This window comes from Sphaerodactylus townsendi, linkage group LG03, assembly GCF_021028975.2.
Source record: "Sphaerodactylus townsendi isolate TG3544 linkage group LG03, MPM_Stown_v2.3, whole genome shotgun sequence".
NCBI lineage: Eukaryota > Metazoa > Chordata > Lepidosauria > Squamata > Sphaerodactylidae > Sphaerodactylus > Sphaerodactylus townsendi.
In genome coordinates, this window is record NC_059427.1 from 73,399,615 (window position 1) to 73,426,927 (window position 27,313).

Here is a 27,313-nt window from a genome sequence, read left to right on the forward strand (position 1 = left end):
ACACAGGCTTCATTAACTATAAAAAAACTAAAAAAAACAGTTTGGCTTGCATATCTTTGCACATTAGTAAGGGGAACTAAGCTCACATGACTTAAAGAAAGGTTGCCAAGATCACTAGAAGGAAGGGAGTGTGTTTTGGTGCGCTACAACTTCTGGTATGTTCTGGTGCGCTACAACTTCTACTCCACAGCATCCTAGGGGGATCAGGATTTGTGTGTGCATGCATGTACACTTCTTCAGTCTAGGCAGTTACCTGTACAAGGAGGCCATGAACTAAAATATGTGAAGAGGCACTGCCCATGCACAGGGACCTTGCCTGCTAGGACACACCCTGCTACCTGGTCCCATAGTCAGCCCTGCTCTGGCCAAATTTCTGGTATCCACCAACAGAACCAGTGCACCTGTCCAGCAGGTGTTGTAGATAAACTCTTAGGTGGCTCTTATGGGAGAGGGTTCTTCACACTGACAGAGACTTCTGCGCATCAGAACTTCCCTGTTTAAGTATTCCCTCCCTTTAGTTTTCAGATTATCATTATAACTATAAGGGCAAAGGATAACCTCAGTGGTGCAGGACTCAACCTGGGAATTAGCTAATAAAGGCATAAATCTGAGCATGTGAAAAGTGCATTTTGCTCAGTGATGATTAACGACTGTTGTGGCAGCATGCAGGTCTACTAGGTTAAGGGGGAAGGAAGGAGCTGGAAGGTCAGCACTGGCCACGACCAGAGATTTGAGTTCTTCCTCCTGGTTCAAACCACCCCGCCTCTTGGGTCCGCTCTTCTCAATAACCCCTTCACTGCCATTTCGGATCTTCTTCCAGTGCGGCCACTTCGCGCCTGGACGGCGCCATCTGTTGGGGCCACCCCTCGCCAAGCGCTGGCTGGCTCGCCCTCCCACTCCCTGGGGACCCCTTTAGAGAGCAGGTTTTCACGGCAGAGTTAAAGATGCCATCTGGATCCGTATAAATCGAGTCCCCGCCGCGGGGCTGGCACTCCATTACAATGAAAGATTTTAGCGCACTTTACAACCTCCCCGGCCCGCGCCGACAGCAGGTAATTAAAGCAATAATTGCTTCTGATGGCGCTTCCTAAACGAGGAAACTTTGGTGTTAACCCCGCAGCGAAGGGGGGGGGGGACCGTTGGGAGGGGCGGAGCTTAGCAAGCCAGACACACCTCCCTCTCCGCAGTAAGTCTGGGCGCTTTGGAGCGCCTGCGGCTGTAGCCTTTGCACGTGCGTCGGGGTGCCGCGGGTTTCCTTACGCGAGCAATGCGTGTGCGCACAGAGTAAATGGGTGCGTATTTGAGACGGATTGGGGCTGGCCGAGCCCCTTCCTCGCCGCCGAGCGACGGTGTGGGATCTGCGTTAGGGGTTATTTTATTTATTAGTTGATCATTTTGTGAAAGGAGTCCCAGTGTTCCTTCATCCCAATGAGCAACTGGATCTGACTAAAGAGGCGCAGAAACAGAAACCTGAGGCCAGCTTAGCTCATGTAACTCTGCCACGCGCCAGACGTGATGGTGAAAAGCCCCTGAAGTGTGTTTGGGGGATAGCTACATTGTTTACTGAAGAGAGCACAAACTTGGCTGCCCCACAGTCAGGCTTGCTGGGCTACTGTCACAAGCCACGCTCTCTTTCAACTGTTGCCAGTTTCAGCATGAACTAGATCTTTGCAAATAAAGATGCTGACAGTGACCGCAGGTATAGATTTTTTTTATAGGGTGGGTTGGAACCTGAGGCATAGCTAGGGAAAATGGAGGCATAGCTAGGGAAAATGGAACCTGGGGCAAAATTTGAGTTTTGCGGGGGACAGGAGCCCGGACGGCCACTGTGATGCTGGAATCCACCCCCAAACAGCATCGCTTTTAATGGTGTTTAAATTAGAGAGCCCAAATTCTCCTTTTAAATCCACCTTAAAGGGAGAATCTGGGGTCCCCAGTTAAAAAACATTGAAAGAGTTGCTGTTTTGGGGTGGGTTATCCACCACCCTGAAACAGCATCACTTTCAATGTTTAAACTGGGGGCCTCAGATTCTCCCTTTAAATCCATGCTGAAAGGGGTGGATTTAAAAGGAGAATCTGGGGAAATTTGTAGGGTGCCTGCTGTTGGGGTGCAATTGTTAAGCTAGCAGCACCAAAATTTCAGAGTATCTGCAGGAGACTCTCCTGATGATACCACCCAGGTTTGGTGAAGTTTGGTTCAGGGGGTCCAAAGTTATAGACCCTCAAAGGTGTAGCCCCATCTCCTATTAGCTCCCATTGGAAACAATGCCCCCCCTTTGGGAGACCATAACTTTGGATCCCCTGAACCAAACCTCACCTAACTTGGGTGGTATCATCAGGAGAGTCTCCCAACAAATCCCTGAAATTTTGGTGCTGCTAGTCTAAAAACTGCGCCCCTTGCAGCCCCAAAACTGAAACAACACTAAAAAATATCGAAAAACCCCAAACGGGGGGAGGGCCCCCCGAGCTTCAGACTTGTAATGGGGGGGTTGAACCCGGGAACCCCCCCTTACCTACATCCTTGGATGCTGTGCCTCATCCAGAGGTTTTGAGGTTTGTTTCTCCATACCAAATAGTCTTTATTTGGGTGTGTTGTTGAAGTGTCATATTGATAGGAGGGAAGGGACCTCAGCAAGATAAAATGTCACGTAAAAGGCTGCCTCCCACAGCAGCCATTTTCTTCAGGAGAACTGATCTTTTAAGTGTGGGGATCAGCTGTAATGCCAAGAGATCTCCAAGCCCCACCTGGAGGCTGGGAATGCGGGTTCTCCTCATACCTTGTCCAGTGCTCTAATCAACAACCCCACCCTGGTTCTGAAGAGGATCAAAGGTGCTTCTAAAGTCACAAGAGCAGCCTGATGACTTATAATGACCAGTTATGGAAGGAAAGAAGCCAGACAGGCACCTTCACCACACGTGACCTGACAGCCAAGTAGAGGATTGGATCTGGGTTTTTGTCCTCATGTTTTAGCTTTTGTCAGGAAGCTTCCCCACAACTTGGTGATGTGAGCTACAGAAATGGAAATTCCAGTGGTGACTAGGAGGACTATGTGGGTCCTTGGCTGGCAAAATCGCACCTGAAAAGCAGCAACAAGCTAAGAGTAAAGTTATCCGTGATTGGGGGTGGTGGTGGTGGCTGGCTTCAGAATCTGGGTGAAAATGAACAAGCAGCACTACATCCTTCCCTGATACAAAGGAATGTGCTGTGGCTACATGTAGACTGGCAGAGGAGAAACCCCAAGTAAGGGGTTGGATCCCATCCTGGGCAGGAGGCTGGAGACAGGTGGGAAGATGAAAAGGCAGTCCCAGGAGTCAACAGGCTGTTCAGCAAGAGGTGATTTTGTATTCCCTCCTGCTGTGGCTGCACCTTGAAAACTGGAGGGTGAGCATAGAATACAGCTAGCCCTGTAGTTGGGCTGGACTTTCTTTCTGGGAGCCTTTAATCTCTGCCAGAATCAAACACACAGAGCCCTCCTTGGTGGCTTGCGGGGTTCTGTTTGTGCATTGGAGTCATTAGCAAGAGGGGGAGAGTGGTGTGGCTGGGAGTGGGATTTCTCCAGCCCTCTGAGAAACAGTTGGTTCAGTTGGGACATTCCAGAGAAGGATGCCTCCATCCAGAGTACAGGGAAGAATCAACATGACAGATTCATCAACCATGAGACAGTATGACCAGTTGCAAACAACATACACACGGAGGTGCACTGGCCATGTAACCTACAGGGAAATTTCCCGTTGGGCTGTGGGTGGCCAGGAGCAAGCATAACAAAGCTCTAACAACTCTTCCAGAGTCTCAGGGGTCACTTGGATCAGACCCTATACTGGCACTAGCTGCCTTTCCCACACTGCTGCAGCTTTTCAGAAGGAGGCAATACGTAAATTAATGCCCGCCATTGTTTGCACCACTGTGCTGACTTGTAGCTCTGGATGAGCCATTCAGCCGTTAGCTTGCTTCAGGGCCATCTTCACTTCCCAGTCTCCTCCTGTATATGTCCCTTCATACCCAGAGCTACTATCTGACTCATCCCTGACATCACTTCCTGCTTACTGACAAGTCCCTTGTGAGATGTGTTGGGTCCCAAGGAAGACAAGGTGGGAACACATCAAATTGTTTCACGTTGTCCAGCCATTGGTCCGTTGATCCATCTACCTTCAAGCCAACAACAGCTCTTCTAAGTCTGTGCTTTCTTTTCTCTTATGCACTGGCTTCCCTTCGATGTAAGCCATTAAATGGCGAGGGAGGTGAGTAGTTTTTGTCTGAACTAGTAAAACAGTAAATATTTATATAGCATCTGCACCGCTGAATGTGCAAAGCAGTTACCACGTTATCTTGCTATCTTTACAACCATCTCATACAATATTTTTGGCCATCACGTTGCAGCCAACTTACGGAGACCCCACAGAGTTTTCAGGCAAGAGATGTTCAGAGGTGGTTTGTCACTACCTGCAGCAGTAGTGTAGTGGTTAAGAGCATGTGTACTCTAATCTGGAGGAACCAGGTTTGATTCCCGCTCTGCTACTTGAGCTGTTGAGGCTTATCTGGGAAATTCAGATTAGCCTGTGCACTCCAACACATGCCAGTTGGGTGACCTTGGGCTAGTCACAGTTCTTCGGAGCTCTCTCTGCCCCACCCACCTTACAGCCCCACCCACCTTTGTTGTGAGGGGGGCAGGGAAAGGAGTTTGTAAGCCCCTTTGAGTCTCTTTACAGGAGAGAAAAGGGGGATATAAATTCAACTCTTCTTCTTCTTCTTCTCTGCATAGAGACCCCAGACTTCCTTGGTGGTCTTTTGTCAAAATATTAACCAGGGCTGACCCTGCTTGGCTTCTAAAATCAGATGAGATTGGGTCTGCCTAGGGTATCTAGGTCAGAGCTTTCATAGAAAAGGTCTGCATTATTATCCCTGTGCTGCAGGGGGAGGATGGAATCAGAGTGAGTGTCTTGTACTAAGGTTAGTTATTGAGTTTGTTGTTGCAGTGGAATTCGAATCCTTGTCTGGATGCCTTTGCTTCTTAGGAGATTAGGGCTTTCTCAGTGATGACATCATGTCTGTAGCATGTTTTCTTTTTGAATTTTATTTCATAGAAACATAAAATTGGAAGAGACCACAAGGGCCATCAAATCCAACCTCCAGCCATGCAGGAACACACAATCAAAGCACTCCTGATAGATGGTCATCCAGTCTTTGTTTACAAAACTCCATCGAAGGAAGCTCCACCACACTCCAAGGCAGTGTATTCCACTGTCAAACAGTTCTTACTGTCAGGAAGTTCTTCCTAATGGTTAGGTGGAATCTCTTTTCCTGCACCTTTAATCCGTAACTCCCTGTCCTGGATTCTGAAGCAGCAGAAAACAAGCTTGCTCCATCTTCAGCATGACCTCCCTTCAGATATTTAAGCATGGCTATGAGGTCACCCCTTAATCTTCTCTAAGATTAAACATTCCTAGCTGCCTAAGCCACTCACCACAGGGCATGGAATCCAGACCTTTTACCATTTTGTTCATCCTCCTCTGGACACATTTCAGCTTGTAAATCTCCTTCTTGAATTGTGGTGCCCAGAACTGGACACAGTATTCCAGATGAGGTCAGACCAATGCAGTATAGAGTACTACTATTACATCCCTCAATCTAGAAACGGTACTTCTACTGATGCAGCCCAGAATTACATTGGCTTCCTTGGTTGCTGCATCATACTGCTTATTCATGTTCAGTTTGTAATTTATTAAGACTCCCAGACAGACAGAGGCATATCGGAGGGAAATGGTGCCCGGGGACAACACCTTCTCTGGGCACCCACCTACCCCCACGCCCCCTGCACTCAAGGGCATGGCTTGGGGGCACTGAGCCCTGCCCCCCGGCCTCCCTGCAGGCTGGCTCCTGCTTACCCCAGGGCCTGTGGAGGGCAAAAGCTGGCCTGCATGGGGGCCATGGGGTGGAGGGGCTCAGGGGGGTGGGGCCGCCCACTGCTGAGCCCCACTCCCATCTATCTGCAGGCTGGCTCCTGCTTACCCCAGGGCCTGTGGAGGGCAAAAGCTGGCCTGCATGGGGGCCATGGGGTGGAGGGGCTCAGGGGGGTGGGGCCGCCCACTGCTGAGCCCCACTCCCATCTATCTGCAGGCCAGCTTCTGACATCCCCAGGGCCTGAGGAGGGCAAAAGCCGGCCTGCAGGGAGACCGGGAGTGGGACTTGGGGGTGCCGCTGCCCACCACTGATCCCCGCATCCCCACAGGCCAGCTTTTGCTCTTCCCAGGACCTGGGGATGGCAGGAGCCGGCCTGCAGGGAGCAGAGGAGGTAGGGTGCTGCAGCGGGTAACCCAGGAGTTGGCCTGATGCTGCAGCACCCATCTGAGCCGCCCCTGCCCCCGAGGGCCTGGGGAGGGAAGGAGGCAGCTCAGATGCAGCCTGGCTCCTGGTATAGACTGGCTCTTTCTTTAGGCACCTCCCCCACGCTGACACAACTCTTCTGAATCAGGTCAGTGAGGGGGAGAGGTGATTTTGCACACCCCCTGTCATTGTGCTTGGGGTCATTTTACCCTCCTGTCCCCATGGGTGGTACGCCTATGCTCCCAGTTCCCTTTCACAAGTACTGTTGTCAAGTCAGGTGTCACCCATGTTATATCTGTGCATTTCTTCTTTTTTCTGACTAGGTGAAGTATCTTACATTTATTTCTGTTGAAATTCATGTTATCAGTTTTGGCCAAGCTTTTTAATCTGTGCAGGTCATTTTGAATTCTGACCCTGCCCTCTGGGGTATTAGCTGCTCCTCCTAAATTGGTGTCATCTGTAAATTTGATTAGCATGTCTTCTAATCTATCATTCAAGTCATTGATAAAAATATTGATGGCACTGAGCCCAGGACAGAACCCTGCAGCACTGCACTTGTCACTTCTCTCCAGGATGAAGATGACCCATTGGTTAGTATCGTTTGGATTTGGTCAGTAAATGAATTACAAATCCATCTAACAGAAGCATTGTCTAGTCCACATTTTACTGTCTTGCTTGCAAGAATGTCAAGGGGACCTTATCAATGTCATGGGGACCTTATCAAGGTATGCTACATCCACAGCATTACCTTCATCTACCAAGCTTGTCGCTCCAACAAAAAAGAGATAAGATTAGTCTGGCACGACTTGTTTTTGAGAAACCCATGTTGATTTTCAGGGATCACATTATTCTCTTCCAAGTGCTTACAGACTGCCTGTTTAATGATCTGCTCTAGAATCTTTCCTGGTATTGATGTCAGGGTGACTAGGCAGTAATTGTTTGGGTCCTCTTTTATTTCCCTTTTTGAAGGTGGGGACAACATTAGCTCTCCTCCTGCTGGGATTTATCCAGTTCTCCAGGAATTCTCAAAGATTACTGCAAGTGGTTCTGAGATTACTTCGTCAGTTCTTTTAATGCCCTGGGATGTAGTTCATCAGGCCCTGGAGATTTGAATTAATTGAAAGTAGCCAGATATTTCTGTACTACCTCTTTATTTATTCTGTGGTGCATTTCCCCTGCTGCATCTTCTGTTGCATTTCCCCCTAGTTGAGCACTGTTTTCCTTTGGGGAGAAGACCAAGGCAAAGAAGGTATTCAGTAGTTCTGCCTTTTCTTTGTTCCCTGATAGCATTCTGCCATCTTCTCCACATAGTGACCCTATCATATCCTTTATCTTTCTTTTGCTACAGACATAACCAAATAAGCCTTTTAAACTTGTTTTTAACCTCTCTGGAAGCCTGAGCAATGTTCTGCATTTTAGCTTCTCTGACTTTCTCCCTTCACATCCTGGCTATTTGTGTGATTTGGTGACCCCCCCCCCCCTTTCCATTTCTTGTACATGTCCCTTTTAAATCTTAGCTCAGTTGAAAGATCTTTAAGACATCCAAGCTGGTTTCCTTAGACACATCCCATTTTTCCTGCTCATTGGAACGGTTTGAAATCTCAGTTTTAAGAAACTCCCATTCATCATGCACTTCTTTCTCCTTTTTCAGTATTCTTGACCACGGGATTATACCCAGTAGTTTCCTAAGTTTACTGAAATCAGCTTTCTTAAAGTTTAAAATGAGTGTTGGACTATGCTTGGCATATGCTGTCTAATTTGTGTTTGTATTTGTTATAGGCATTAGGAGAAAATCTTATTACTCTGTGCTACTTTTGTTTGCTGGTTTTTGATTTACTGTTACAGTGTTGTTGGTTATTGTCTTTCAGTTTGGCCACACTTCCTTAGATGGGTTTAAGCTCAGTGCTGCTGCTTTCTCAGTACTTAAGATTTCCCTCAGTTCTGAAGTTCTACAAATTGTTGTTCAAACTGCTGCATTAATTTTTAAAAATACTTGATTCTGTGCTTCTTTTAATGTGTTTTGTCATTCTGTTTAAAATAAAGAGAAAAAAGCCACAGCTTTTAAAACAGTGTATTTTAACAGGGGTTATCTCTTTTGGGGGAGGGAAGAAGACTTGGCCAGGAAGAGCAGAGTGACCTGCTGGTGTTCATTTTGGAGGGCTTTTCTCAAAGCCACAGCTTTTAAAACAGTGTATTTTAACAGTGAATTTTAATTCAATTTTAATTTAATTTTTTTGTTTTTTTTAAATTAATAAGGACATATTTGACAGATAGTACGTGCAGATAGCTCCAGGGGGGCAGTGACTAAAAGCGTAATATTTAAATATCTAAACAAATCAGATATGAAGGCAGAAAGCCAGCAGGGGGATGGGGGCTTTCCAGTGTTTTGCACTGAGTGTCACATGTATGACTATCTGCCACTAGGACAGAAGTCGTGGGTGTGCCCTCGCTGCAATGAGCTCCTGGCACTCAAGGAACGTGTGCGTTCTCTTGAAGCCAAGGTGGCAGACCTGGAGAAGCTGAAAGAGGCAGAGAGGGTGACAGACGAGGCTTTCAGGGACCTAACAGCCGGGTCCCACTCCCAAGGTGACATCTCTTCAGATGTCATGGAGAATGAAGGCCTTGGGGATGGAGGGTGCCAGTCTGAGGTGGGGGAAGATGCTCCCTTAGATGGGATCCCTTCCTTAACTGGTGATCAGCTATCCTCTCGCACTAAGGATACCCCTCGGGGAGGTGGGGGGCTCCTTGTAGTGGGTGATTCGATCATTAGAAATGTAGAGAGTTGGGTTTGTGAGAGGCGTGATGACCGCATGGTGACTTGCCTGCCTGGTGCGAAGGTTGCGGATGTCACGCTTCGTCTAGATAGGCTTTTAGACAGTGCTGGGGTGGAGTCAGCAGTTGTGGTCCACATTGGCACCAATGACATTGGGAAATGTAGCCGGGAGGTTCTGGAAGCTAAATTTAGGCTGCTAGGAAAAAGGTTGAAGTCCAGGACCTCCAAGGTGGCATTCTCAGAAATGCTACCCGTTCCACGCGCAGGGCGAGCTAGGCAAGCGGAGATACAGGGTCTCAATGCGTGGATGAGAAGGTGGTGTAAGGCAGAGGGTTTCAGATTTGTCAGGAACTGGGGAACCTTTTGGGACAAGGTAGGCCTGTACAAACGGGACGGGCTTCATCTTAACCAAAGAGGAACCAGGCTGCTGGCACTCAACATTAAAAAGGTGGCAGAACAGCTTTTAAACTGATCACTGGGGGAAAGCCGACAGGAGCTGAGGTGACTTCGGTTCGGAATACAGTATCTATGGGGATGCAGACAGAGAGGGAGGTTTTTCTAAATCAACCACATACAAGTGAGGAACATAGCAATGTGCATGTGACAAGGGATAGTGTCTACAAAAGACTTGAGGGTAAAGCACATAAATCCCAGGTTAAGGACAGAGACAGGGTATACAGGTGTCTCTATGCTAATAGTAGAAGCATTCGACCTAAAATGGGGGAGCTAGAGTACAGAGTTTTGAAGGAGGACTTTGATATAGTGGGCATTACAGAGACATGGTGGAATGAGGAGAACCAGTGGGATGCTGTTATACCAGGCTACAGGCTCTATAGGAAGGATAGGACAGGGCGCATTGGGGGTGGAGTTGCCCTTTACATCAAAGAGAGCATAGTATCACATAAAATAGACAATGCAAGGGGAGCTGGTTCCCCTACAGAATCACTGTGGATATCAATACCAGGTGTGAAGGACAGTTTAATATTAGGAATATATTATCGTCCCCCTGACCAAAGTGCACAAGAGGATTCTGAGATGGAAAAAGAAATTAGAGAGGCCAACAAAAACAAAAATGTAGTGGTAATGGGTGATTTTAACTATCCCCATATAAACTGGAAAAATGCATGTTCAGGTCATAGTAAGGAGAGAGCATTCCTGGATATGCTAAATGACTGTGGCTTAGAGCAGATGGTTGTGGAACCAACCAGGGGAGATGTGATCCTAGATCTAATTCTATGTGGTACCCAGGACCTGGTGCAGGAAGTCAGTGTTGTTGAGCTGATAGGGAACAGCGACCACAATGCTGTCAGATTCAGTATCTCAGCATGCGAACAAGTGGCAACTACTAATGTAGTTACATTCGCCTTCAGAAAGGGAAATTTCTCAAAGATGAGGGGGATAGTGCGCAGGAAGCTGAAAGGGAAAATCAAGAGAGTCAAAACTGTCCAGGATGCTTGGAGGTTATTTAAAAACACAGTAATAAAAGCTCAGCTGGAATGTGTTCCACAGGTTAGAAAAGGCAGCACCCAGTCCAAAAGAAAGCCACCATGGTTAACAAGAGAGGTTGAGGAAATTATCAGAAAAAAGAAAATGTCTTTTAGAAAATGGAAGTCCAGTTTGACTGATGAAGAATATGAGAGGGAACACAAATGGTGGCAAAAGAGAAGCAAGTTAGCTGTAAGGGAGGCAAAAAAGGATTATGAGGAACGCATGGCTGCGAACATCAAGACCAGCAACAAACAGTTCTTCAAGTACATCAAAAGCAGGAAGCCAGCAAGGGAAGCGGTAGGCCCGTTAGATGACAAAGGAACAAAGGGTGTGCTAAAAGATGGCAGGGAGATTGCAGAGAAGCTGAATGAATTCTTTGCATCTGTCTTCACCCAAGAGGAGGTGAGGAACATTCCTGCACCTGAACCAAGCTTCTTAGGAGGCGAATCCGAGGAACTAGCGAAGATAGTGATAGACAAGGAAGAAGTTCTGGCAGCCATTGATAAACTAAATGTTACCAAATCCCCTGGCCCAGATTGCATTCACCCAAGAGTTCTTAAAGAGCTCAAGCATGAAATTGCTGATCTTCTCACTTTAATATGCAACTTATCCCTGAAATCAGGCTCCATCCCTGAAGACTGGAAGATGGCCAATGTCACACCAATCTTTAAGAAAGGATCTAGGGGGGACCCGGGAAATTACAGGCCAGTCAGTTTGACATCTGTTCCTGGTAAATTAGTAGAATCTATCATTAAAGATAAAATTATAAAACATGTAGAAAAGCAAGACCTGCTGAGAAAGAGTCAGCATGGCTTTTGCAGAGGCAAATCCTGTCTTACAAACTTACTAGAGTTCTTTGAGGGTGTAAACAGTGTGGGGGGGGGGGGGGGTGGGGGGGGGGGGGGGTGGGGGGGGGGGGGGGTGGGGGGGGGGGGGGGTGGGGGGGGGGGGGGGTGGGGGGGGGGGGGGGTGGGGGGGGGGGGGGGTGGGGGGGGGGGGGGGTGGGGGGGGGGGGGGGTGGGGGGGGGGGGGGGTGGGGGGGGGGGGGGGTGGGGGGGGGGGGGGGTGGGGGGGGGGGGGGGTGGGGGGGGGGGGGGGTGGGGGGGGGGGGGGGTGGGGGGGGGGGGGGGTGGGGGGGGGGGGGGGTGGGGGGGGGGGGGGGTGGGGGGGGGGGGGGGTGGGGGGGGGGGGGGGTGGGGGGGGGGGGGGGTGGGGGGGGGGGGGGGTGGGGGGGGGGGGGGGTGGGGGGGGGGGGGGGTGGGGGGGGGGGGGGGTGGGGGGGGGGGGGGGTGGGGGGGGGGGGGGGTGGGGGGGGGGGGGGGTGGGGGGGGGGGGGGGTGGGGGGGGGGGGGGGTGGGGGGGGGGGGGGGTGGGGGGGGGGGGGGGTGGGGGGGGGGGGGGGTGGGGGGGGGGGGGGGTGGGGGGGGGGGGGGGTGGGGGGGGGGGGGGGTGGGGGGGGGGGGGGGTGGGGGGGGGGGGGGGTGGGGGGGGGGGGGGGTGGGGGGGGGGGGGGGTGGGGGGGGGGGGGGGTGGGGGGGGGGGGGGGTGGGGGGGGGGGGGGGTGGGGGGGGGGGGGGGTGGGGGGGGGGGGGGGTGGGGGGGGGGGGGGGTGGGGGGGGGGGGGGGTGGGGGGGGGGGGGGGTGGGGGGGGGGGGGGGTGGGGGGGGGGGGGGGTGGGGGGGGGGGGGGGTGGGGGGGGGGGGGGGTGGGGGGGGGGGGGGGTGGGGGGGGGGGGGGGTGGGGGGGGGGGGGGGTGGGGGGGGGGGGGGGTGGGGGGGGGGGGGGGTGGGGGGGGGGGGGGGTGGGGGGGGGGGGGGGTGGGGGGGGGGGGGGGTGGGGGGGGGGGGGGGTGGGGGGGGGGGGGGGTGGGGGGGGGGGGGGGTGGGGGGGGGGGGGGGTGGGGGGGGGGGGGGGTGGGGGGGGGGGGGGGTGGGGGGGGGGGGGGGTGGGGGGGGGGGGGGGTGGGGGGGGGGGGGGGTGGGGGGGGGGGGGGGTGGGGGGGGGGGGGGGTGGGGGGGGGGGGGGGTGGGGGGGGGGGGGGGTGGGGGGGGGGGGGGGTGGGGGGGGGGGGGGGTGGGGGGGGGGGGGGGTGGGGGGGGGGGGGGGTGGGGGGGGGGGGGGGTGGGGGGGGGGGGGGGTGGGGGGGGGGGGGGGTGGGGGGGGGGGGGGGTGGGGGGGGGGGGGGGTGGGGGGGGGGGGGGGTGGGGGGGGGGGGGGGTGGGGGGGGGGGGGGGTGGGGGGGGGGGGGGGTGGGGGGGGGGGGGGGTGGGGGGGGGGGGGGGTGGGGGGGGGGGGGGGTGGGGGGGGGGGGGGGTGGGGGGGGGGGGGGGTGGGGGGGGGGGGGGGTGGGGGGGGGGGGGGGTGGGGGGGGGGGGGGGTGGGGGGGGGGGGGGGTGGGGGGGGGGGGGGGTGGGGGGGGGGGGGGGTGGGGGGGGGGGGGGGTGGGGGGGGGGGGGGGTGGGGGGGGGGGGGGGTGGGGGGGGGGGGGGGTGGGGGGGGGGGGGGGTGGGGGGGGGGGGGGGTGGGGGGGGGGGGGGGTGGGGGGGGGGGGGGGTGGGGGGGGGGGGGGGTGGGGGGGGGGGGGGGTGGGGGGGGGGGGGGGTGGGGGGGGGGGGGGGTGGGGGGGGGGGGGGGTGGGGGGGGGGGGGGGTGGGGGGGGGGGGGGGTGGGGGGGGGGGGGGGTGGGGGGGGGGGGGGGTGGGGGGGGGGGGGGGTGGGGGGGGGGGGGGGTGGGGGGGGGGGGGGGTGGGGGGGGGGGGGGGTGGGGGGGGGGGGGGGTGGGGGGGGGGGGGGGTGGGGGGGGGGGGGGGTGGGGGGGGGGGGGGGTGGGGGGGGGGGGGGGTGGGGGGGGGGGGGGGTGGGGGGGGGGGGGGGTGGGGGGGGGGGGGGGTGGGGGGGGGGGGGGGTGGGGGGGGGGGGGGGTGGGGGGGGGGGGGGGTGGGGGGGGGGGGGGGTGGGGGGGGGGGGGGGTGGGGGGGGGGGGGGGTGGGGGGGGGGGGGGGTGGGGGGGGGGGGGGGTGGGGGGGGGGGGGGGTGGGGGGGGGGGGGGGTGGGGGGGGGGGGGGGTGGGGGGGGGGGGGGGTGGGGGGGGGGGGGGGTGGGGGGGGGGGGGGGTGGGGGGGGGGGGGGGTGGGGGGGGGGGGGGGTGGGGGGGGGGGGGGGTGGGGGGGGGGGGGGGTGGGGGGGGGGGGGGGTGGGGGGGGGGGGGGGTGGGGGGGGGGGGGGGTGGGGGGGGGGGGGGGTGGGGGGGGGGGGGGGTGGGGGGGGGGGGGGGTGGGGGGGGGGGGGGGTGGGGGGGGGGGGGGGTGGGGGGGGGGGGGGGTGGGGGGGGGGGGGGGTGGGGGGGGGGGGGGGTGGGGGGGGGGGGGGGTGGGGGGGGGGGGGGGTGGGGGGGGGGGGGGGTGGGGGGGGGGGGGGGTGGGGGGGGGGGGGGGTGGGGGGGGGGGGGGGTGGGGGGGGGGGGGGGTGGGGGGGGGGGGGGGTGGGGGGGGGGGGGGGTGGGGGGGGGGGGGGGTGGGGGGGGGGGGGGGTGGGGGGGGGGGGGGGTGGGGGGGGGGGGGGGTGGGGGGGGGGGGGGGTGGGGGGGGGGGGGGGTGGGGGGGGGGGGGGGTGGGGGGGGGGGGGGGTGGGGGGGGGGGGGGGTGGGGGGGGGGGGGGGTGGGGGGGGGGGGGGGTGGGGGGGGGGGGGGGTGGGGGGGGGGGGGGGTGGGGGGGGGGGGGGGTGGGGGGGGGGGGGGGTGGGGGGGGGGGGGGGTGGGGGGGGGGGGGGGTGGGGGGGGGGGGGGGTGGGGGGGGGGGGGGGTGGGGGGGGGGGGGGGTGGGGGGGGGGGGGGGTGGGGGGGGGGGGGGGTGGGGGGGGGGGGGGGTGGGGGGGGGGGGGGGTGGGGGGGGGGGGGGGTGGGGGGGGGGGGGGGTGGGGGGGGGGGGGGGTGGGGGGGGGGGGGGGTGGGGGGGGGGGGGGGTGGGGGGGGGGGGGGGTGGGGGGGGGGGGGGGTGGGGGGGGGGGGGGGTGGGGGGGGGGGGGGGTGGGGGGGGGGGGGGGTGGGGGGGGGGGGGGGTGGGGGGGGGGGGGGGTGGGGGGGGGGGGGGGTGGGGGGGGGGGGGGGTGGGGGGGGGGGGGGGTGGGGGGGGGGGGGGGTGGGGGGGGGGGGGGGTGGGGGGGGGGGGGGGTGGGGGGGGGGGGGGGTGGGGGGGGGGGGGGGTGGGGGGGGGGGGGGGTGGGGGGGGGGGGGGGTGGGGGGGGGGGGGGGTGGGGGGGGGGGGGGGTGGGGGGGGGGGGGGGTGGGGGGGGGGGGGGGTGGGGGGGGGGGGGGGTGGGGGGGGGGGGGGGTGGGGGGGGGGGGGGGTGGGGGGGGGGGGGGGTGGGGGGGGGGGGGGGTGGGGGGGGGGGGGGGTGGGGGGGGGGGGGGGTGGGGGGGGGGGGGGGTGGGGGGGGGGGGGGGTGGGGGGGGGGGGGGGTGGGGGGGGGGGGGGGTGGGGGGGGGGGGGGGTGGGGGGGGGGGGGGGTGGGGGGGGGGGGGGGTGGGGGGGGGGGGGGGTGGGGGGGGGGGGGGGTGGGGGGGGGGGGGGGTGGGGGGGGGGGGGGGTGGGGGGGGGGGGGGGTGGGGGGGGGGGGGGGTGGGGGGGGGGGGGGGTGGGGGGGGGGGGGGGTGGGGGGGGGGGGGGGTGGGGGGGGGGGGGGGTGGGGGGGGGGGGGGGTGGGGGGGGGGGGGGGTGGGGGGGGGGGGGGGTGGGGGGGGGGGGGGGTGGGGGGGGGGGGGGGTGGGGGGGGGGGGGGGTGGGGGGGGGGGGGGGTGGGGGGGGGGGGGGGTGGGGGGGGGGGGGGGTGGGGGGGGGGGGGGGTGGGGGGGGGGGGGGGTGGGGGGGGGGGGGGGTGGGGGGGGGGGGGGGTGGGGGGGGGGGGGGGTGGGGGGGGGGGGGGGTGGGGGGGGGGGGGGGTGGGGGGGGGGGGGGGTGGGGGGGGGGGGGGGTGGGGGGGGGGGGGGGTGGGGGGGGGGGGGGGTGGGGGGGGGGGGGGGTGGGGGGGGGGGGGGGTGGGGGGGGGGGGGGGTGGGGGGGGGGGGGGGTGGGGGGGGGGGGGGGTGGGGGGGGGGGGGGGTGGGGGGGGGGGGGGGTGGGGGGGGGGGGGGGTGGGGGGGGGGGGGGGTGGGGGGGGGGGGGGGTGGGGGGGGGGGGGGGTGGGGGGGGGGGGGGGTGGGGGGGGGGGGGGGTGGGGGGGGGGGGGGGTGGGGGGGGGGGGGGGTGGGGGGGGGGGGGGGTGGGGGGGGGGGGGGGTGGGGGGGGGGGGGGGTGGGGGGGGGGGGGGGTGGGGGGGGGGGGGGGTGGGGGGGGGGGGGGGTGGGGGGGGGGGGGGGTGGGGGGGGGGGGGGGTGGGGGGGGGGGGGGGTGGGGGGGGGGGGGGGTGGGGGGGGGGGGGGGTGGGGGGGGGGGGGGGTGGGGGGGGGGGGGGGTGGGGGGGGGGGGGGGTGGGGGGGGGGGGGGGTGGGGGGGGGGGGGGGTGGGGGGGGGGGGGGGTGGGGGGGGGGGGGGGTGGGGGGGGGGGGGGGTGGGGGGGGGGGGGGGTGGGGGGGGGGGGGGGTGGGGGGGGGGGGGGGTGGGGGGGGGGGGGGGTGGGGGGGGGGGGGGGTGGGGGGGGGGGGGGGTGGGGGGGGGGGGGGGTGGGGGGGGGGGGGGGTGGGGGGGGGGGGGGGTGGGGGGGGGGGGGGGTGGGGGGGGGGGGGGGTGGGGGGGGGGGGGGGTGGGGGGGGGGGGGGGTGGGGGGGGGGGGGGGTGGGGGGGGGGGGGGGTGGGGGGGGGGGGGGGTGGGGGGGGGGGGGGGTGGGGGGGGGGGGGGGTGGGGGGGGGGGGGGGTGGGGGGGGGGGGGGGTGGGGGGGGGGGGGGGTGGGGGGGGGGGGGGGTGGGGGGGGGGGGGGGTGGGGGGGGGGGGGGGTGGGGGGGGGGGGGGGTGGGGGGGGGGGGGGGTGGGGGGGGGGGGGGGTGGGGGGGGGGGGGGGTGGGGGGGGGGGGGGGTGGGGGGGGGGGGGGGTGGGGGGGGGGGGGGGTGGGGGGGGGGGGGGGTGGGGGGGGGGGGGGGTGGGGGGGGGGGGGGGTGGGGGGGGGGGGGGGTGGGGGGGGGGGGGGGTGGGGGGGGGGGGGGGTGGGGGGGGGGGGGGGTGGGGGGGGGGGGGGGTGGGGGGGGGGGGGGGTGGGGGGGGGGGGGGGTGGGGGGGGGGGGGGGTGGGGGGGGGGGGGGGTGGGGGGGGGGGGGGGTGGGGGGGGGGGGGGGTGGGGGGGGGGGGGGGTGGGGGGGGGGGGGGGTGGGGGGGGGGGGGGGTGGGGGGGGGGGGGGGTGGGGGGGGGGGGGGGTGGGGGGGGGGGGGGGTGGGGGGGGGGGGGGGTGGGGGGGGGGGGGGGTGGGGGGGGGGGGGGGTGGGGGGGGGGGGGGGTGGGGGGGGGGGGGGGTGGGGGGGGGGGGGGGTGGGGGGGGGGGGGGGTGGGGGGGGGGGGGGGTGGGGGGGGGGGGGGGTGGGGGGGGGGGGGGGTGGGGGGGGGGGGGGGTGGGGGGGGGGGGGGGTGGGGGGGGGGGGGGGTGGGGGGGGGGGGGGGTGGGGGGGGGGGGGGGTGGGGGGGGGGGGGGGTGGGGGGGGGGGGGGGTGGGGGGGGGGGGGGGTGGGGGGGGGGGGGGGTGGGGGGGGGGGGGGGTGGGGGGGGGGGGGGGTGGGGGGGGGGGGGGGTGGGGGGGGGGGGGGGTGGGGGGGGGGGGGGGTGGGGGGGGGGGGGGGTGGGGGGGGGGGGGGGTGGGGGGGGGGGGGGGTGGGGGGGGGGGGGGGTGGGGGGGGGGGGGGGTGGGGGGGGGGGGGGGTGGGGGGGGGGGGGGGTGGGGGGGGGGGGGGGTGGGGGGGGGGGGGGGTGGGGGGGGGGGGGGGTGGGGGGGGGGGGGGGTGGGGGGGGGGGGGGGTGGGGGGGGGGGGGGGTGGGGGGGGGGGGGGGTGGGGGGGGGGGGGGGTGGGGGGGGGGGGGGGTGGGGGGGGGGGGGGGTGGGGGGGGGGGGGGGTGGGGGGGGGGGGGGGTGGGGGGGGGGGGGGGTGGGGGGGGGGGGGGGTGGGGGGGGGGGGGGGTGGGGGGGGGGGGGGGTGGGGGGGGGGGGGGGTGGGGGGGGGGGGGGGTGGGGGGGGGGGGGGGTGGGGGGGGGGGGGGGTGGGGGGGGGGGGGGGTGGGGGGGGGGGGGGGTGGGGGGGGGGGGGGGTGGGGGGGGGGGGGGGTGGGGGGGGGGGGGGGTGGGGGGGGGGGGGGGTGGGGGGGGGGGGGGGTGGGGGGGGGGGGGGGTGGGGGGGGGGGGGGGTGGGGGGGGGGGGGGGTGGGGGGGGGGGGGGGTGGGGGGGGGGGGGGGTGGGGGGGGGGGGGGGTGGGGGGGGGGGGGGGTGGGGGGGGGGGGGGGTGGGGGGGGGGGGGGGTGGGGGGGGGGGGGGGTGGGGGGGGGGGGGGGTGGGGGGGGGGGGGGGTGGGGGGGGGGGGGGGTGGGGGGGGGGGGGGGTGGGGGGGGGGGGGGGTGGGGGGGGGGGGGGGTGGGGGGGGGGGGGGGTGGGGGGGGGGGGGGGTGGGGGGGGGGGGGGGTGGGGGGGGGGGGGGGTGGGGGGGGGGGGGGGTGGGGGGGGGGGGGGGTGGGGGGGGGGGGGGGTGGGGGGGGGGGGGGGTGGGGGGGGGGGGGGGTGGGGGGGGGGGGGGGTGGGGGGGGGGGGGGGTGGGGGGGGGGGGGGGTGGGGGGGGGGGGGGGTGGGGGGGGGGGGGGGTGGGGGGGGGGGGGGGTGGGGGGGGGGGGGGGTGGGGGGGGGGGGGGGTGGGGGGGGGGGGGGGTGGGGGGGGGGGGGGGTGGGGGGGGGGGGGGGTGGGGGGGGGGGGGGGTGGGGGGGGGGGGGGGTGGGGGGGGGGGGGGGTGGGGGGGGGGGGGGGTGGGGGGGGGGGGGGGTGGGGGGGGGGGGGGGTGGGGGGGGGGGGGGGTGGGGGGGGGGGGGGGTGGGGGGGGGGGGGGGTGGGGGGGGGGGGGGGTGGGGGGGGGGGGGGGTGGGGGGGGGGGGGGGTGGGGGGGGGGGGGGGTGGGGGGGGGGGGGGGTGGGGGGGGGGGGGGGTGGGGGGGGGGGGGGGTGGGGGGGGGGGGGGGTGGGGGGGGGGGGGGGTGGGGGGGGGGGGGGGTGGGGGGGGGGGGGGGTGGGGGGGGGGGGGGGTGGGGGGGGGGGGGGGTGGGGGGGGGGGGGGGTGGGGGGGGGGGGGGGTGGGGGGGGGGGGGGGTGGGGGGGGGGGGGGGTGGGGGGGGGGGGGGGTGGGGGGGGGGGGGGGTGGGGGGGGGGGGGGGTGGGGGGGGGGGGGGGTGGGGGGGGGGGGGGGTGGGGGGGGGGGGGGGTGGGGGGGGGGGGGGGTGGGGGGGGGGGGGGGTGGGGGGGGGGGGGGGTGGGGGGGGGGGGGGGTGGGGGGGGGGGGGGGTGGGGGGGGGGGGGGGTGGGGGGGGGGGGGGGTGGGGGGGGGGGGGGGTGGGGGGGGGGGGGGGTGGGGGGGGGGGGGGGTGGGGGGGGGGGGGGGTGGGGGGGGGGGGGGGTGGGGGGGGGGGGGGGTGGGGGGGGGGGGGGGTGGGGGGGGGGGGGGGTGGGGGGGGGGGGGGGTGGGGGGGGGGGGGGGTGGGGGGGGGGGGGGGTGGGGGGGGGGGGGGGTGGGGGGGGGGGGGGGTGGGGGGGGGGGGGGGTGGGGGGGGGGGGGGGTGGGGGGGGGGGGGGGTGGGGGGGGGGGGGGGTGGGGGGGGGGGGGGGTGGGGGGGGGGGGGGGTGGGGGGGGGGGGGGGTGGGGGGGGGGGGGGGTGGGGGGGGGGGGGGGTGGGGGGGGGGGGGGGTGGGGGGGGGGGGGGGTGGGGGGGGGGGGGGGTGGGGGGGGGGGGGGGTGGGGGGGGGGGGGGGTGGGGGGGGGGGGGGGTGGGGGGGGGGGGGGGTGGGGGGGGGGGGGGGTGGGGGGGGGGGGGGGTGGGGGGGGGGGGGGGTGGGGGGGGGGGGGGGTGGGGGGGGGGGGGGGTGGGGGGGGGGGGGGGTGGGGGGGGGGGGGGGTGGGGGGGGGGGGGGGTGGGGGGGGGGGGGGGTGGGGGGGGGGGGGGGTGGGGGGGGGGGGGGGTGGGGGGGGGGGGGGGTGGGGGGGGGGGGGGGTGGGGGGGGGGGGGGGTGGGGGGGGGGGGGGGTGGGGGGGGGGGGGGGTGGGGGGGGGGGGGGGTGGGGGGGGGGGGGGGTGGGGGGGGGGGGGGGTGGGGGGGGGGGGGGGTGGGGGGGGGGGGGGGTGGGGGGGGGGGGGGGTGGGGGGGGGGGGGGGTGGGGGGGGGGGGGGGTGGGGGGGGGGGGGGGTGGGGGGGGGGGGGGGTGGGGGGGGGGGGGGGTGGGGGGGGGGGGGGGTGGGGGGGGGGGGGGGTGGGGGGGGGGGGGGGTGGGGGGGGGGGGGGGTGGGGGGGGGGGGGGGTGGGGGGGGGGGGGGGTGGGGGGGGGGGGGGGTGGGGGGGGGGGGGGGTGGGGGGGGGGGGGGGTGGGGGGGGGGGGGGGTGGGGGGGGGGGGGGGTGGGGGGGGGGGGGGGTGGGGGGGGGGGGGGGTGGGGGGGGGGGGGGGTGGGGGGGGGGGGGGGTGGGGGGGGGGGGGGGTGGGGGGGGGGGGGGGTGGGGGGGGGGGGGGGTGGGGGGGGGGGGGGGTGGGGGGGGGGGGGGGTGGGGGGGGGGGGGGGTGGGGGGGGGGGGGGGTGGGGGGGGGGGGGGGTGGGGGGGGGGGGGGGTGGGGGGGGGGGGGGGTGGGGGGGGGGGGGGGTGGGGGGGGGGGGGGGTGGGGGGGGGGGGGGGTGGGGGGGGGGGGGGGTGGGGGGGGGGGGGGGTGGGGGGGGGGGGGGGTGGGGGGGGGGGGGGGTGGGGGGGGGGGGGGGTGGGGGGGGGGGGGGGTGGGGGGGGGGGGGGGTGGGGGGGGGGGGGGGTGGGGGGGGGGGGGGGTGGGGGGGGGGGGGGGTGGGGGGGGGGGGGGGTGGGGGGGGGGGGGGGTGGGGGGGGGGGGGGGTGGGGGGGGGGGGGGGTGGGGGGGGGGGGGGGTGGGGGGGGGGGGGGGTGGGGGGGGGGGGGGGTGGGGGGGGGGGGGGGTGGGGGGGGGGGGGGGTGGGGGGGGGGGGGGGTGGGGGGGGGGGGGGGTGGGGGGGGGGGGGGGTGGGGGGGGGGGGGGGTGGGGGGGGGGGGGGGTGGGGGGGGGGGGGGGTGGGGGGGGGGGGGGGTGGGGGGGGGGGGGGGTGGGGGGGGGGGGGGGTGGGGGGGGGGGGGGGTGGGGGGGGGGGGGGGTGGGGGGGGGGGGGGGTGGGGGGGGGGGGGGGTGGGGGGGGGGGGGGGTGGGGGGGGGGGGGGGTGGGGGGGGGGGGGGGTGGGGGGGGGGGGGGGTGGGGGGGGGGGGGGGTGGGGGGGGGGGGGGGTGGGGGGGGGGGGGGGTGGGGGGGGGGGGGGGTGGGGGGGGGGGGGGGTGGGGGGGGGGGGGGGTGGGGGGGGGGGGGGGTGGGGGGGGGGGGGGGTGGGGGGGGGGGGGGGTGGGGGGGGGGGGGGGTGGGGGGGGGGGGGGGTGGGGGGGGGGGGGGGTGGGGGGGGGGGGGGGTGGGGGGGGGGGGGGGTGGGGGGGGGGGGGGGTGGGGGGGGGGGGGGGTGGGGGGGGGGGGGGGTGGGGGGGGGGGGGGGTGGGGGGGGGGGGGGGTGGGGGGGGGGGGGGGTAGGGGGGGGGTAGGGGGGGGGGGTGGGGGGGGTAGGGGGGGGGGGGGGGTGGGGGGGGGTGGGGGGTGGGGGGTGGGGGGGGGGGGGGGGGGGGGTGTGCGGGTGGGGGGGGGGGGGGGGGGGGGGGGGGGGGGGGGGGGGGGGGGGGGAACATTTCTGAAGGCACAGTCTCAAAACTTTCAGGGTCTCATCAGGAGACTGCCCTAATGATACCCCCCAGGTTTGGTGCAGTTTGGTTCAGGGGGGACAAAGTTATGGACCCTCAAAACTGTAGCCCCCATCTCCTATTAGCTCCCATTGGAAACAATGGGGGATAGGGGCACCCCCTTTGGGAGTCCATAACTTTGGACTCCCTGAACCAAACCTCACCAAACTTGTGGGGTAGCATAAGGAGAGTCTCCTGATGATACGCTGAAATTGTGGTGCCGCTAGCCTAAAAACTGCGCCCCCTGCAGGCCAAAAATTGAAAACCACTAAAATACCCAAAAACGAACCCAGCATTTTGATGCCCCCCACAAGGTGATGCCCTGGGCAGCTGCCCACCTTACCCAATGGGCATTACGCCAGTGTCTGGAGGGCCACGAGTTTGAAACCTATGCTCTATTGCATCACATGGCCATTCAGTTCCTCCTCCCCTCCCTAAACTGCTATTTCCACCTGCACCTGTTACAAATCTGCAAGAATGTCCCCAAACCCCTAGTCAAAGGTGGCAACTCTATTGCTCCCCTATTTGTCTGACTACTGAAGCCTAAATGGCCCAGGTGCCTTTTCTGATATGTGCCTACCCAGTTACTGAAGTCATCTGAACCTCCAGCCGCAGGAATAGGGTGTTTAATGTGGTGGTACCAAGACTGTGAAATAGTTTTGTCTGTGGAATATGAATGGCCTCTTGTGTTTTAACATTCAGCATGCTGTCCAAAAATTTGTCTTTCCTAGCTAATTTTGGCTGACAGCTAAACTGTTGGATTGTGGGTGGGTGTGTTTATATTTTAATTGTGCTGCTGTTTTGCTTTGACTTGTTGCTGGTAAATTGTTGGGTTTTATTGTTGGTTTTTAATATGGCTTTATTTTTTCCCCGGGGTTTTATGGTTGCTGAGACTCTATAAGTTATTTTGGGAGTGCCTTTGTTTAGAAAAGTGACATATAAATATTTTGAGGTGAATCTGACTGGCAGATGAAATGGAATGTAGGTCATTCATTATCCCAGCTGGCTGGCTAAGGTGTTAGCCAGTTCTTCCTAATAACAGAGAAGTACTCATGTCAAGCTACAAGGCAGAAACTGGCATGAAACAGGCAGAGAGAGCATCTGTGGAGGACTGGAAAGAAGGTAGGTGGGGTATTAATCAACCTGAGATGCAATGGGATTAAAAGTCACAGAAATGTTTGACCCGAACTGCTCATTTCCATTGGGAGTGATCAACTTTGCATCTCAATTGTATAATTTCAGACAGTAGAAGAGAGCTCACGTGTTTAAATGCTCCTCCATACCAAACCAAACCAACCAAAACTCTTCTTGTAGAAAGGTAAGGTCACTCCCACATGGGTTATTATTGTTCTGGATTTGTTGTTGGTTTAAAGTGGTTTTTTTCCTGCTTCCCCACAGCATCATGGTTTATTTGCACACTTCCCAGCATTTTTTTTGTTTTTTTCTTAATCTTTCCCAAATCTCCTTTGCTCTGAAATTTTGGAAATAGGGTTCCCATTTACCTTTTTATTGTAGGAGACATCCAGGTAATGGTGGCCCTTGCCTGCTGATGCTCACCTGGTTGGTAGGTGGAAACTGGGGACAAACTTGCTGGTGGTGGGGATCATCTTGGGAAGAAAAATGAAAAAAAAAAGGCTTTGGGTGTTTTTCCACCTACCTCGCCTCCGCTTTGCTGCGCACTTCTCTCTGGCGCGTGCCCCTTCCAGGCACGCGCCCCGGCTTCCCCACGACCCCGCGCTCTGCACGGGGTCATCAAAAGGCGCCGTTGCAAAGAGCGCCTGGAAAGACGCGCGCTGAGGGGGTGCGACAGCAGCAGTGTCGGGGCGGCTGCGTTGTCGCCGCCCCTGTAGTGGGGAGGCGCGGGGGACCCCACGGTACTTGCGTTTGGCAAAAGGTAAGTGGGGAAATGCCCTTTGTCTGCTTACAGGAAGTTCTGATAGTAGAGTTTCTGCCAGAGGTCACATGTCCCCGGGCACACGCCATCCTGTCGCGGGGGGGGGGGAATCGTCCCCCACACCCCTCCTCCCCTGTGCCAACTCAGCTCCCCGGTTGGCATGGGGGAGGAGGAGTATACCATGTGAGGGTGATTTTACACCCTCCATGCCTCCCCCGCACTGACTTGGCTTGTCCGAGTCAGCACGGGGGAGGAGGGAATGGCGCCCATGGGGGAGGGATGAAAAATCGCCCCCCTTTCCCCGGTCCCTCCAGGCCTTTAGCCAGTGGATGCTGAAAGAGCGGCCTAGCTGGGCCACCGCAGGGCACCCCTTAGCTCAGCCCCACCCCACCAGGCTGCCTGGGACTGCCGCCGGCTCAGGTAAGTGGGGCAGGGGGGAGTGTAGCTACCATGGGGCATGGGGGGTACAGGGGCACCATTTTGCCCCAGGCACCATCCCCCCACTACGCCTCTGGTTTCTGGCAACTCCTAGAGTTACTCTTGTCACTTCTGGGCTGTAGGAACTGCCAGGAAATCTGTGGTCCGAACTTCTTATAAGTTGATGAGGTGGGGTTCTCAATTCTGGCTCCTTTGACAATACATTGGATGGTACTTGTTTGGGTCCTCTTTTTTCCCTTTTTTTGAAGATGGCAATAACATTCGCTCTCCTCCAGTCCACTGGGCCGTCTCTTGTTCTCCAGGAGTTCTCAAAGATTATAGCAAGTGGTTCTGAGATTACTTCTGCTAGTTCTTTTAATACCCTGGGATGTAGCTCATCAGGACCTGGAGATTTGAATTCATTTAAGGTAGCCAGATTTCAATCCCCACTTCTACCATGGCAATATCTCTAGGTGACATTGTATTGGTCCTAAGCTCTCAGCTGGCCTACCTTTTCTTGTTGTTGTGCGGAAATGGTAGAGGGAAGCAATGTTCTAAGCCTCTTTGAGTCTCTAATGGGGAGAAAAGTGGGATAAACATAAATAATGCAAAGTCTCGGGGTGGAAGAGAAGAGGGCTCTTTTAAGAAGAGGAAGAGGGAGGAGGAGGAGGAGGAGGAGGAAGAGGAGTTTGGATTTATATCCCCCCTTTCTCTCTTGTAAGGAGACTCAAGGGGGTTTACAATCTATTTTCTCTTCCCCCCTCACAACAAAACACTCTGTGAGGTGGGTTAGGCTGAGAGAGCTCCGTAGAGCTGTGACTAGTCACTAGCCCAAGGTCACCCAGCTGGCATGTGCTGGAGTGCACAAGCTAATCTGAATTCCCCAGATAAGCCTCCACAGTTTAAGCGGCAGAGCGGGGAATCAAACCTGGTTCCTCCAGATTAGAGTACACATACTCTTAACCATTACAGCACTGCTGTTCCTAAGCCAAATATGAGGGAACAGATGCAGCAGTGTTTATGTTCCTTGTACAATGAAGCCAATGGCACTTTCACATAGTTAGGAGGGCCAACCTTCAACCCCCACCCCATTACGGGCAAAGAAATTGGCTGAGGCAAGAACAAAATCAGAAACAGAACTCCCCCTACCTGTTTCCTCTTTTTACATGAGTCCCATGTCCAGAACAAGAGCCCAGGTGTCATACTAAGCTAGTGCATTTTTAATCCCACCTTACTGTGGAGGAGCCCTTATACCCACTCCTCACTGTTCTTACCTTTAGAGCAATTTCTCATTTGCACATCAACATAAAAAGGCATTGCATGTGTTTTGCAAGCCAAGTAACTGAACTGTGCAGAACCCCCCCCCCCCCCGAACTAAGAACCCAGGAGGAATACTGAGTCAGCCTTCAGTGCATTAGACCCCATGCCTATTCAAGAGCTGGCAATAGAGCCCATGAGTCACAGTCCGGCCACCTCAGGCTCAGCCATCCGAGTCTCCTCCCAGAGGATACAGATGGCAGCTCTATAGTTTTTTGTGGGGAATTATACCAGATGATATTAGCAGAATATTATTGGGGTGGGGGGATGGGGCAAAGAGATGCCTAAAGTATGTGCTCTGATAGACTGGACTATTTCTGCACAGAATTGCACTAACTGTGTAGACTGACATAATTCTACCTAGTACATATGCTAAGCTTGTTTAAATTGGAGAGAGGGTAACTTTGCCCAGGCAGATAAAAGGTGAGCCACTGTGGCACTTTCCACATTCTGAAATTATCCTGCTAACCAAAGAGCTGCACCTAGCAAAAAGAAACAGTGAACCCTTTGTCTGGCTCTCTTTTCTGTAGTCTGAAAAAAATGCAACTTGATTTTGCAAAGTCCACATTTTGACATGGCCTAGTCAGTGATGGTTCATTAGACTGCCCTTCATGGGAAAAGGTAAGGGCAGGTAGAAATATCACACACAGACCTTGTTGGCTGGTAACTTAAATACCCATAAATAGACTGAGAATGCCAGAGAGTAACTGGCAAGAAGCAGACTTAAAGAAAGGTACTTTCTGCAGGTACTTTCTGAAAGAAAGGTACTTTCTACAGGTATTGCTCTTGCTCATGGAACTTTGGGACTAAGCACTGCCTATGTGCTTGGCTAATTTGCTTCCCATCCTTTCTACCTGTATGCTAGTAAATAAACAGATCATCACAAATCTGTAGAATTGTTTCATCACAAGAGAACACAAAACCATTCTGAAACTCAGTGGACTGCAATATGAAATAACATCGTATGCCCAGAGACTTCTTGAAAAAGACTAGATAGCTCTGAAATATATTTTTTTTGCCACTGCAATTGGCATTTGCCTGCCCATGTGAGTTTCCCTTGTTCTCTCATACCCTGGACACACTTCTGTTATATCATGCATGCCCCCCCCCCTCCTCATTCCATCGATCCTGCATAAGCCACAGCTCACATCCATCACACCTGGGCCAAGATGCTCTGGAGGAACATCCTGGCTTGGCTGGCAATGCTGGAACAGTGCCCACCAGCCAGTGTGAAGCCAGGAGTATCAAAGGGGTGGGAGGACACATCAGCCATAAAGAGGTTTACAAAAATGCTGCTCACTTTCTCTTTCTTTCTGCTTCGAGTAATCCCCTGGAATGTCAAGACAAACTTCCCCATGGTTAACTGCCTCTGAATCACCCACTGCTGCAATCACCTTCTCTAAGAAATTCACCAGGGGCCCAAATCAACACATTTCCTCTGTGCTGTGGTTGCCACAATAGATCTGCCTCTTGGTGGCTTACTGGTAAGTTACTGCCTCTTCAATGCATTGGCAGTGTGTAAAAAGCAACAATCATGTGGACTGTGTGGGCGACCAAAGAAACCGGTTCATTTACATGTCACCAATTCATAGTGGGAACTAACCACAGGAACTGATATTGTAGCAGAATTCATATAACGGAGATCGTGTATAAACTGGGCCAGACATAACATACCTGCCAAATTCAATTCAGAAATCTCACTGATAGAACATGATGCATTGCTTCCGCCTGAACAGTCCCCAAGAGCTGCCTGTCAGGGGTGAATGAAGCCCACCCAAAACGGAATTAGACATGACCAGGTGCTTAATTTCTAAAAAGAGAGTGCCAAGATGGACACCTCCTTGAATGCCATGCATCATATATCTTGGAAGCTCCGCTCTTTCCTCCTTAGTGGCTGAGAACAAACTACAGATACATAGTGACATGGGAACTGCTCTCTGCACACTCCAAGACAAGCTTTTCTGCATTGTTACTTCCAAGGACTCAGCTCTGGGGTTCAGAAATGGTTTAGAGCAGTGGTTCTCAACCTTCATAATGCCATGACCCTTTAATACAGTTCCTCATGTTGTGGTGACCCCCAACCCTAACATTTATCCCTTTTACAGATGGAGAACACTGATGCAGAGAGTCTTAGGCGACCCCTGTGAAAGGGTCGTTCGACCCCCG

At 64.4% G+C, this 27,313-nt stretch overlaps 1 protein-coding gene and 1 long non-coding RNA gene across 3 annotated transcripts in view; one reads left to right on the plus strand and one right to left on the minus strand.

Moving 5' to 3' along the window:
* Positions 1-27,313, minus strand: part of UNC5A (unc-5 netrin receptor A) — a 115,341-nt gene that overhangs the window by 67,992 nt on the left and 20,036 nt on the right. The gene's annotated exons all lie outside the window — the stretch shown is intronic.
* Positions 924-26,583, plus strand: LOC125429864. The gene is made up of 3 exons (XR_007244057.1): positions 924-1,052; positions 22,762-22,837; positions 26,471-26,583. It is a non-coding gene; the product is annotated as an uncharacterized LOC125429864 (long non-coding RNA).